Source organism: Dipodomys ordii, unplaced genomic scaffold (genome assembly GCF_000151885.1).
Source record: "Dipodomys ordii isolate 6190 unplaced genomic scaffold, Dord_2.0 Scaffold48, whole genome shotgun sequence".
Classification (NCBI taxonomy): domain Eukaryota; kingdom Metazoa; phylum Chordata; class Mammalia; order Rodentia; family Heteromyidae; genus Dipodomys; species Dipodomys ordii.
In genome coordinates, this window is record NW_012267264.1 from 6,970,393 (window position 1) to 6,981,874 (window position 11,482).

An 11,482-nucleotide genomic window follows, 5' to 3' on the forward strand; every position below is an offset into this window, starting at 1 on the left:
GCAGGCGCGGGGCGGCAGCGCGGGGGCGCGGGAGGGCTGCTCGCTGCTTCCCCGCCAGTGGGTGGTCCTGCATCTCCCCCCCACCCCCTCCCCGCCCCCCCCGAGAGCTCCCCGCGCTGCTCAGCTCGGGCGATCAATAAATAAGGAGGAAATAAAGAAATCCGCACGCGTGGTCCAAGCCCGCCACGCAGGTTAGGAAAGGCGTCTCCTTGCCTGTTCCCTCGGCTTGACCTTTCTCCGCCCCCGCCCCCGTGGACTCCGCTCGCTCCACCCCAGCCACCCACCAGCCCCGGCGCCAAATGTCACCCAGGGAGAGCATGCAGGTGCTTCTGCCGGGGTGGGGAGGGGGGGTGGGGGGGTAGAGGAGAGCCAGCCTCGGATGAACAAAGAGAAGATTCACGCGCTGGGCTGCGGTGGTTTGGTGGAGGAGTGGAGGAAGGGGACCCGGGTTACCTTTCCTTCTGCCCTCCCCCACCCATCCCCAAGTGTGGGTTCAAGGAGAGCGTGGGAAAAAAGGGGAAGGGGGGCTAAATCAATAAATAAGCAAATAAATCAAATCGGAGACTCAAGCTGGGCACGGGAGGGTGAGCAGAGCGGACCACGCACGAGTTGGTTGTCTTTTGGGCACCACGGGGTCCGCAAGATCTGCCTGCGAAGATCTGCGTTGGAATCGTTGCCATTATTATTATTATTATTATTTTAAAAGTGCTTTCCTTTCTCTCTCATTTCTATGTGCCTCAAAGCCGATGTGAAGGGTGCTGGGGTTACTAGGTCATCTGTGTAACTTGCTGAAAAGTCTGGCAGTGTTTTCCTCCATGGAGGTCTTCGCACAAACTGTCCCCCACCCTTCCTCCCTCCCCTGCCCCCCCACCTCCCCGCCACCAACCCCGTCCTTTGCAAATGACAGAACTAAGAATCCTGTTTTCCATCCCTCCCACCCCCAATGTCAGGATGCAGGGATGTGTGTTCCTTGGTCCCACGGACATCTCTGCGCATATGGAAAAAAAAAAGGTTAATAGAAGCTATAGGGGTAGTGGAAAGGGTGAGTGGGGATGGAAAGACGGGCAATTTGAATTGAGCAAGCTTTTTTTGGGGGGGGGTACTGTTTTGCTTGGACCCCAGCTCTCCCCTTCCCCCTAAGTCATAAAAAGAAAGAAAAAAAAAAAAACTACCTGAAAACCAAACCTATAACTTTTATAGCCACTAGATGGCGAAAATGGCGAGACATTAAATCTACACACACCTAACTTTTGGTCGCTTAGGAAAGGTGAAGGTTCAAACAATTAACTGGTAGAAGGAAGAAGCGAATCACATTACAGCGTCAAATTCCTACTATCACCTACTCTTTTTTTTTTTTGGTTTTGTATATATTCAAGTTTGAATAGTACAAATGCGTCTCTTGCAGGTGGATATGAGATGAGATGTAGTTTCTTATTAAAATACCTTCGATGATTAAATCAAGTGTACCAAACCATCATTGTTATACCATCGTCACTGAGATCTCTGGCAGGGGTGGGTGGGGATGGGAAGAGGGTTTATAGTTTTCCATTTAGACAACAATTCTTATTTGTACATGATATTTACTCTTCAAGGCTAAGTTTGACTCCTGTTCGCCTTTAAATGATTGGATTGTGACGAACTGTAAGGAAATTGGCTTTCAGGCCCTAGAGATCATATGCATGATTTAGCAACCTTAAAAATCTTTCAATGGGACACTTCGGAGGAAACACAGAAGGCCAATAAAATAGAGAAAATCACCACAGGTGGAGAAATAAGAACCTTATAATATGCAGGGTTGCCTAGAGAAATGGAAAGATGTTTCTATTTACTTGCTCCCACATGTGAAGGTTTAGTAACTCCTGTGTTAGTAGTTAATGAAGCTGGAACTAATGTGCTATGTAAGCTTGTGGACCCAGAACTGAAGAGTCCTACTGTTTATCTCTTTGTATTAGTTAAGTAAAAGACACTCATTAACAAAACATAAGGGCTTGGGTACCTTGCGAACAAGCTCATGGAAGTGTGGACTGGAAAATTAAAAAGGAAGGAGATTGTCTACTTGTTAGTATAAAATTTTAAACTATTTGTCATCCAGGGAAAAGCTGGCTTCCAAGCAATGGCTGGGCATGTCACTCAGAGAACAGAGAGGTATGAATATTCATATGATATGCTATCCTGGGAGACTCTGCCAGGGACATAAACAGAGGAAATCAAAGACTTATAAGTACAAAAGTAGAAGTTTAACATTAAAAGCCTTACAAGAACAAAAGTATAATGTCCATAGTTCCCAAAAGGTCTAAGTTCCTCTCCCTAATCTAAAACAAATTTCTTTTTATAATGAAAGACCGTGAGGATGGGGCTTCCATGTAGATTCAAATTTTAGCCCAAGAAATTACCTATTCTGGCTTTATTCCATTTGGCAAATGCATTAAATTCTATGAATAGGAAAATTTGATATTAACACAAAGCTTTTTAAGGCCTGTTATAAAGTTTAAACAAGATAATACTTCTTAGTACTGATGCAGTACTTAACACGTGGAAAGTACTTATTTCCTCTTTATGATATAATGCTAATACAATTTATTTTATCTGGCCTGCATTTGGAATTCACTCAGATACTTTTATAGATTTTTGTCTTGCCCCTTAATTTTTTAAAATAAATCCCCTTATCTTTATATATACATTACTGATATTTTAATCTTCATTTTCACGTTGAAAGTTTATGTGAATATTAGATATCCAAAACCTAGCAGAGAATTTGGGTATCTATCTCTTCCTTGCCTCTTGCACTTTCCTCTTGACTTCTCGTCTTTTGTACTCTGCCCGGTTGATTAAATAGAAATCAGGCACAGTAAAAGCAAAACTGAATTTCTCACTGTTATCCGATCACTTATTTCTCTTGTTTTCTCTTCTGATCAATGAAATCCAAGAATAACCTAGTAGCAACTTTCTTCTCTGCTTCCTCCCTAGTAAACACATACACACTCGTTCAATGACCCTGGAAATCTGTAAATTGCAGCTCCACTACCAATGTATCCTTCTAGGACTAAATTTTCTAAAACCTATTATGAGTTACCACAGATTCACCTGGATTCTGAGAAATAGCAGAGATTACACATACCCATCACCTAGTTTCCCTGACATAATCATATCACTCATAACATAATAACCTGCCAAAGGTTCTACAGACTAAAAGCCATTTCATTTCCTATTAGTTTTGGAGCATACAAAAATTATACCATGGCAGATACAATCCACTGACCTTATCAGATTTTGTGTTTCACAAACATGTATTATGTGTTTATATTTACTTCTTTCCATATGTACAGTTGTGACCAATAACACAATAAACATAGAGAGTATTCTTATCACTACAGTCCCTGTTTGGAGCTGCAGTTTAAAGGGTCTTTGCTTTGTTAGCTCATCCTAGAACTCCTATTATTCACTAATCTGTTCTTCATACCTATAATTTATCAATTCAGGCACATTATCTATGAGGAGTTCTGCAGTGTAGAACCTTTAAAAGTGTCCCTGTTTGAGAAAACGAAAGGCTTCTGAAAGTTTAAGTTTCTATCAACATTGAAGATAGGCACATTTCTCCCATCTCCTCAGGCAGTGAGGGCCTGAATTCCATAATCACCAGTAACAAATCCATATGAATTCATATGAACCAATCTCATTTCCTGATTTTGTAATTTTCCACTTTCCTGACACAGCCTAGTCTGTGCTTACTCTTCCCACATTCCTTTATTCTCCTTTAAAATGCCCAGTAACATCTATACACATGGAATTTGACATCAGTTCATACTGGATGCTTCCCCCTATCACAGTACTGTATTGCAGATTAAAATCTGACCTTACCACCTTAACCAGGGCCTGTCCTGTCTTATCTTTGACAGTGACATTATTCATTATCGCTTCATTTTGCATTTCTCTAACAGCTAATTTGATTGAACAAATTTTGATTTGCATATTTGCCATCTGTACATATTCTTCAGAAAAATATGTGGCCCTTGCCTTCTGCCCATTTTTAATTGAGTTGTTTGTTTTGTAATATTGACTTTTGAGAGCGTTCTATATATTCTAAATAATTTTCCTGTTTCAAATATGTTGTTTGTAAACATTTTCTCTTTGCCTCTAGGTTTCTTTTTTCCCAAAGTTTTTGGGCAAAGTAAAAATTTTGAATTCTGATTAGCTCCAATTTCTTGATATTTACTTTTATGGATTATGCTCTTGATAACAAGTCTAAGTATTCATCCTTATTCCTAAAATTTTTCTTCATATTTAACAAAAATTTAAGTTAATCTTTGTCTAAGGTATAAGTTTTAATTCAAGATTCACATTGTTTTCCAGTAGATATTCAGTTGCTTTGGCACCATTTTTAGACAGGGATACCTTTTATATTTGAATTGCTTTATCGTTGTCAGAAGTCAGTTGGACATATTTCTGTGGATCCATTTCTAGTTTTTTACTTTGTTTCATCCATCTATGTGTCTAGATTCCCCTCCCAATAATGTCACATTTCATTTATTACTATAGTCATTTGATAACTTTTACAACAAAAGAAAAATGACTCAATCTTCTTTGTAATAAGTTTTTTTAAAAATTAGTTTTTGTGAGACTTCACCCTTCCATATATATTATAGAATAAACATATCTACGTGGCCATAAAGACACCCTAAAAGTTTAGCAGGGATCATATGATGTCTATAAATCAACTTGTAAAGAATAACATGTTTACTAAAGAGTGTTGTCACATATTTAGTTTTTTTCATTAACATGGCATTATTTTCAGGATATGATTATTACACATTATTTTGTTTGATTTGTATCTAAATATCTTATTACATTTGGCATAGTTGTAATATTTAGTTTTTTTTTAAATTTTCCTTTCCTTGTGGTCTTGTCTACAAAAATAGAAATGTTGTTTGTGTGTGACACTATGCCCTGACATTTGTTTAAGTAATTAAAACCTCTTGGATATTATATATATAATATATATCTGACCATATCTTCCATATTTTCAGAGATTAGCCCTTGTAAAAGCATATCAAATCATTCAGGAGTTTATGTGTATCCAACCATTTCTAAGAACCTCCACTGAAGCTCTTTGAGAGGAAACACTGATTGCTTTCTTCTCTCTGTATGCTCAATCTGTGTCATACTGGGCCCATAGAAATATAGTGAATGGAGTTCATTTCACAAAATATAATTTTATATGATCATGTGCACATAGCTATTGAGACTTTCTCAACCATTCCTATGCATTCCTTTGGCCTGTGTGTATGGAAATCTAGGGTCTTATATTATTTTTCATATCCCTGTATATGTGTGTATACATATATGTGCATATTTTAATGAAAGGAAAGAAGATATTTTTGTTGCTGTTGTTGATATTTTTGTTTACTTTTCCTTTTGTTGTATCTGGGAGGGGAAGGGGGCACAGAAAAGTTGGAACAAAGGGTTAACAAATACAGCAGTGGTACTCACTCAGCATTATATATAAAATGAAGTGTACATCTTGTAGGTGGAGACAGGAGGAACAAACTGGGAGAGAGCAAAGGAAGGAGAGATATGGTTCAAAAAGAATTGTGCTCAATACCTGATTCATGTAACTGTAACACCTCTGTATATCAACTCTACGGAAATAACAATAAAATAAAAATAATTTTAAAAGAAAAAATAATTATAGTGAATGCTGAACTGGTCAATGAATGCTCTGACTAAAGAGCTAATATCATTTTTATCTTCCGTTATAGATGTTGATTGTAGCTCTCCAAAAGTGTCACTAAGAATCAACATGGTTTATTCCCAAGATGCACAGGAGAAATGGTCCACGTTTTTATGACTATAAAACTTCTTTCTCCACATATTGGCTAACCTGAATTTCAGAAACCCTGGGTGGATTGTGTACTATTCTTACATTTATTTTATCCAGGACTAAACAAAGATTTTGCTTTTCCAGGATTACATTGTACATGGAAGTGGAAAAACTGACCCCTTCCCAGGCCTTCTAAGCTTCGATCACACACTCTCTAGTTCCATAGAGTACTGACAGGTGGGTGGTATCTGACCAGTCACCATGAAACCTCTCGGAGAGGTTTCTGTTCCAGGGAAGGAAAACAGGCAGTCAAGAAGAGGAGCAAGGAGCACTGTAACTACTCACCCTACTGTAACTATTCTCATGCTTACTGCCTACGGAGCTATATTAAATTTAGTGTGTCCAACTACATTATCAGAACTTCTCAGCCAATTCTTTATATTTATTTATTATTTTGAAAATACTAGGGTTTGAGCACAGGGTTTTGCACATACGGAACAGACACTCTACAACTTGCCCCCCCTCCCCCGCAACCCCCCCCCGCACCCAACCTGGATTTTTATTAAATTTTAGTTAATTTTCTGATGGATTATTGCTTTTGCACTCAAGGACCAACTTTAGACCATAATCTTTCTATCTGGGCCTCCCACCTATAGGGATCAAAGACTTAAGCAATCTTATTTTTATCATTATTATCAATCAATAAGCCTATCTGTGCTCATTGATTGATATGGGATCTCAACTAAGTTGTGACCTCAACTGTCCTCTGACTACCATCCTCTCAATATCTGCCTCCCATCAAAGTAGGATGCTAAGTATTGAGCCACCTTACTAGCTCAGTTTTGGGATCCTGGAGATCAAACCAAAAGTCTCATGCATACCAGGCACTCTACCTCTTTGACCTCCTACCCCAAACCATCCTCATTAAAAACATTAGTCCTGAGTCAAGAAATGTGAAATGAACAACACTTTTCTCCCTTAAATGAAAGTATTTAATAATTTTCTTAAGCAATCTCAGACGAACTCCCTTCCCCCATATCTTAACTAGTATTTGTTATTTTTTGTCTTTTAGATAATAGTCATTTTCAATTGCTTGTTTTGTGATGAAATGTCACCAAAATTGGTTGAAGTCTAGCAACTACAAATTTTTACATATTAATTATTTTTAGTTAAAACATGTTTGGTGCTACTGTTAAATTAAAAAAAAAACCAGTATTTGTGATCATTTGGATAAATGCCCAAATGTGGGATTGCTGGGTCATAGGGGAGCTCTATGTGGAGTCTTTTGAGGATCCTCCATACTATTTTCCAAAGTGGTTGAACAAGTTTACACTCCCACCAACAATGCAGTAGGGTTACCTTCTGTCCACATCCCCTCCAGCATCTGTTGTTATTAGAATTCTTGATTATAGGCATTCTAACTGGGGTGAGGTGGTATCGCAATGTTATTTTAATTTGCATTTCTTTTATGGCTAGAGAGGTTGAGCATTTCTCCATGTGTCTATTGGCCATCCTTCTTTCCTCTTCAGAGAAGTTTCTCTGTAAGTCTTGGGCAGTTGTTTCTTTGAGGATTTGTTGTTAGGGGATTTAATTTTTTGAATTCCAGGTATATTTTAGATATGAGACCCCTGTCTGTTGTATGGCTAATGAAGACCTTCTCCCAATACGTAGGCTTTCTATTGATCTTGCTAGCTACGTCCTTTGGCATGCAGAAGCTGTGCATTTTCATGCAATCCAATTTGTCCAACCTTTCTTTGATTTGTTGTGTTTCTGGGTCTCTATTAAGAAAATTTTGGCCTGTGCCAAGGAGACCTAGGGTTTCTCCTATTCCTTCCTGTAATATTTTCAGCATACTAAAGCTACTAGCACAACTATGTTTATTGCAGCATTATTTACCATAGCTAAGATATGGAACCAACCCAGATGCCCCTCAGTAGATGAATGGATCAAGAAAATGTGGTATATATACACAATGGAATTATATGCCTCCATCAGAAAGAATGACATTGCCCCATTTGTTAGGAAATGGAAAGACTTGGAACAAATTATATTAAGTGAAGTAAACCAGGCTCAAATAAACGTAAGTCCCATGCTTTCCCTTATTTGCAATAACTAGTATATGTCTGAGACAAGCAGAAAAGATCAGATAAGATGATGTTAGGTGAAAGGAACTCCAAAATAAGGACACAAATGGTTATTTCTTTCTTGCTATTGTTTCTAACATACTTATAAGGTGATTGTTCCTCACAGGTATAACCCCTGCTTTCACTGTATTTGATGTTGGTATAATTTGGGGAGGGGAAGGGCAAAAACAAATTGTTTAAATAGGGACACAGGAGACCCATTGCAACAATGAGATGTACAAAATGCTATGTTGAAAAACGAACTTTAAAACTTTGTGGGGTGAGTGGCAGAGTGTAGTCCTGGAGATGGGAGGGCAGGAATGGTAGGGGAAAACAAAGGAGGAGGCAACAATGCTTGATCAGAAATGTACTCATTACCTTGCTCATGTAATTGTAACCTCTCTGTACGGTATTTTCACAATAAAAACTTATTTAGAAAACAATATTTAACTGAGAATAGTTGATTACACACAAACTATAAAAACATTTTTGTATAGGAAAAAATAATTTTTATTTACTTCTAGATTCTATATCATTTTGAGTTTGACAGAAATGATTCATTCACTGAAAACTTTGTACAAGCTGGCTTTTCTTTCTCTTTTGTGTTCTATGTTTTGTTTTTATTTTATGTTTTGTCTTTATTTTTACAGAAATAAAATTTGACATACTGACATAAAAGGTGGATGATGAAAGTCATAGCATAGCTATTGCCAGCTAAATGCTCAAACCATATTTAAGATTTCAACCCCCGACACAATTTCTCAATTATGACAATGACTAGGTTTCTCTCTTTGGACAACTATTGCAAGGATAAATTGGCGAGCTGAATTAACTCTGTTTTTATCTTTAATAATAATGTCAATATCCACTTTGGGTCTTAGATTTTAAACAGTTCTTAGTAAAAACATCATTTTTGTGGAAATTTATTTTCCTTGTATAGAAAATCCTAGCTGCATTTTCTATAATTAAGTGGACTCATCTCTCAAAGTTCCTACAATGTTATCTTGAGAATTAGTCACATTCTATGTGATTAAAATGCTATTAGGCTAACACATTCTGTAAATGGATAGACAGAATCCATCAACTTACAAACTTACTTCTGCCTCATGGGTGTCTGCCTTTGTGAAAAATCTCAGTGGTATTTCATAAATGTTTGTTTATTTCCCACCTCATTAAATTGTACACATTAAATATACACAATTCTTTGTATACAAACACACCTCAATAAGTCTTCTAAAAGATATTGTTCTGAGAACACTCTTAGTCTCATGTTCCTGTTACCTAGGAAACCATGGGGCAAATGAGAAAGGAAAGAATCAGTTGTTACCACGTTATAATTATTGATCATTATGAAATGTGCAAGGCATCAAGTTGGACATGAAAAATCCAAATATTTTTGTTATTCAAGATGCAGTTGTTTTAAATGAGCTTGACATTCATGATAAAAACAGTGAAAGAGAGGGGAGAGAGGAAGGAAAAAGAGAGAGAGAAAGATAAACAGAATATCTAATTTAATCTTTCTTATGGGTTTTATCTCATAGCTTCTACCAGAAATGTTTTATTCTCTGAGAAACTGTTTGTTAGGATAGGAAGAGTGAAGATAAAGAACATATAAAATTGTCGCTTGGGTTCATTATAATAGTTAGAACTTTGGGATTAACTGCTATAAAACAGTCCAGGGCAATACAATGAGAAATGTGACTACCAATGACAGGAAACAGCAAAAGTTCAGCAGAAAAACAAAGTCTTCTTTTTCTAAACTGGAGAAGAACAGATTCATGCATATGAGTCTACACGTGGCAGAGAAGACGAATCACTTCTAATTAGTTTATGGACATTATAAACATCAAAGAAGGCATAATAAGGTTTTCATCATTTAAAAAGCTACTGCATTCTGTAAGAAAATTGACAATTGTTTTTTTATTTAGTCTCTTTTAAACTATTTGATTTGTTCTAGCAAGCCACTTTTAGGCATGAAGTATATTCACTTCACTATTTCTACATACATTTAAAGGAATTGGGTATAATAAATTGGTCAAGGGATTAACGAAAGTACAATACAATTGGCTAACAGGAAATGCCTATATTACTTCTTTCAAATGATAGAATGTAAATCATAGTTTTACTGAGCCTGCATTTAATTTTAATTCAAATAAGGCAAATTATGTATTAGAGGCTTATTAAACATGTATAATATTTAGCTGTTCCAGTATCTCAGATAAATACTAATTGAGGCTTTTATAAAAGTTTGTTGTACTTATTTAATTTTCTATTCCTTGTGCCTTGCTGGAGATATTTGTGGGGACAGAACTCCTATTAATTTCAACAAGTGTCGGTAGATAAAGATTTTGGGAGAACAAGATGCTAGGCAAAATTACTAGGTAATTCCTTTTGATGCCCTCAGTTCTTCTGTGTAAGCTTGAATATATATTCTGAACATAGAAACTTAGAAAGTGAAGATTCTATCTTAATTAAAGGCTGCATCATAAACCAGGTCAGAAAGAATTGCATAAATATTTTAAAGTTATTTAAAATGTATATTACAATATATATTTATATCATTTAAAATATGCAAAGCAAAGTGGAGTCAATGTTCAATGTGTGTTAAAGATGCATACTCTAGGCACAGACGATATTACTGGCACATAAAAACAAAATGGTAAAGTTTAAGAGGAGGGAGTAAGGGAAGATATTCTATCAGAGATCCTTGACTGAGTTTATTTATGAGATTAATTAAAAAAGAAAGGGCATATATGTTTTCTGGTTTCTTGGCAAAAGATATCTAAATGTCAAGATGCTAAGAGAAACAAAGGGGTAGATTTTTCCAAATGAACAATCTTTTTACTTCATATGTACAACACCAAAAGGGGTAAAGAAGACAAATTACCTATAAATTGTTCAAACAGGAAGATGATGGGACTGTCATAATTCAGAAAGGGAAGAGGTTGGGAGAGGATATGAACTATAAAGAAATGTAAAGAAAGTTTTTATAGTCATACTTGTATATGCTTTAATTATACAGTATCTGTTGATACATATAATTAAATACTTATATATATTTACACAATATAGAAAGAGTATAAAATCATCACTTAATTTTCAACTCAATTTTTAAAAATGCTTTCTAGTTTCTGAGATTCTTCAAAAATAACAGGTGAGAGAATTCTATACTGAAAATTGTACTTTAAGTGAGAACTTAAGCAAGGGACACTGAGTGTTAGCGGCTGACTCCTCAGCAATCAGAGCTCAAATCATTATGGGATTACTTCTCATGCAGAAAAGTTAATAGAGCAGGCTTGACCTGGTATCTTTAGAAATATGCTAGAAAGATTGACTCCTAGCATCTGCAAACTTTATTTTTGTCGAAAGGTATATTATTGGTGAAGGTTGTCTCTGCATCTAAATTATGCAAATTATATAGCTTGGAAACATTTATTTTTTTCTTGTATCTGATTATTAGTACTCCCCATTCTCAGAATGAGGAGAATGTAGGTATCTTTCATGCCTAGGCCTCACCTTGGTCTCTACTATGCTTTTCTGG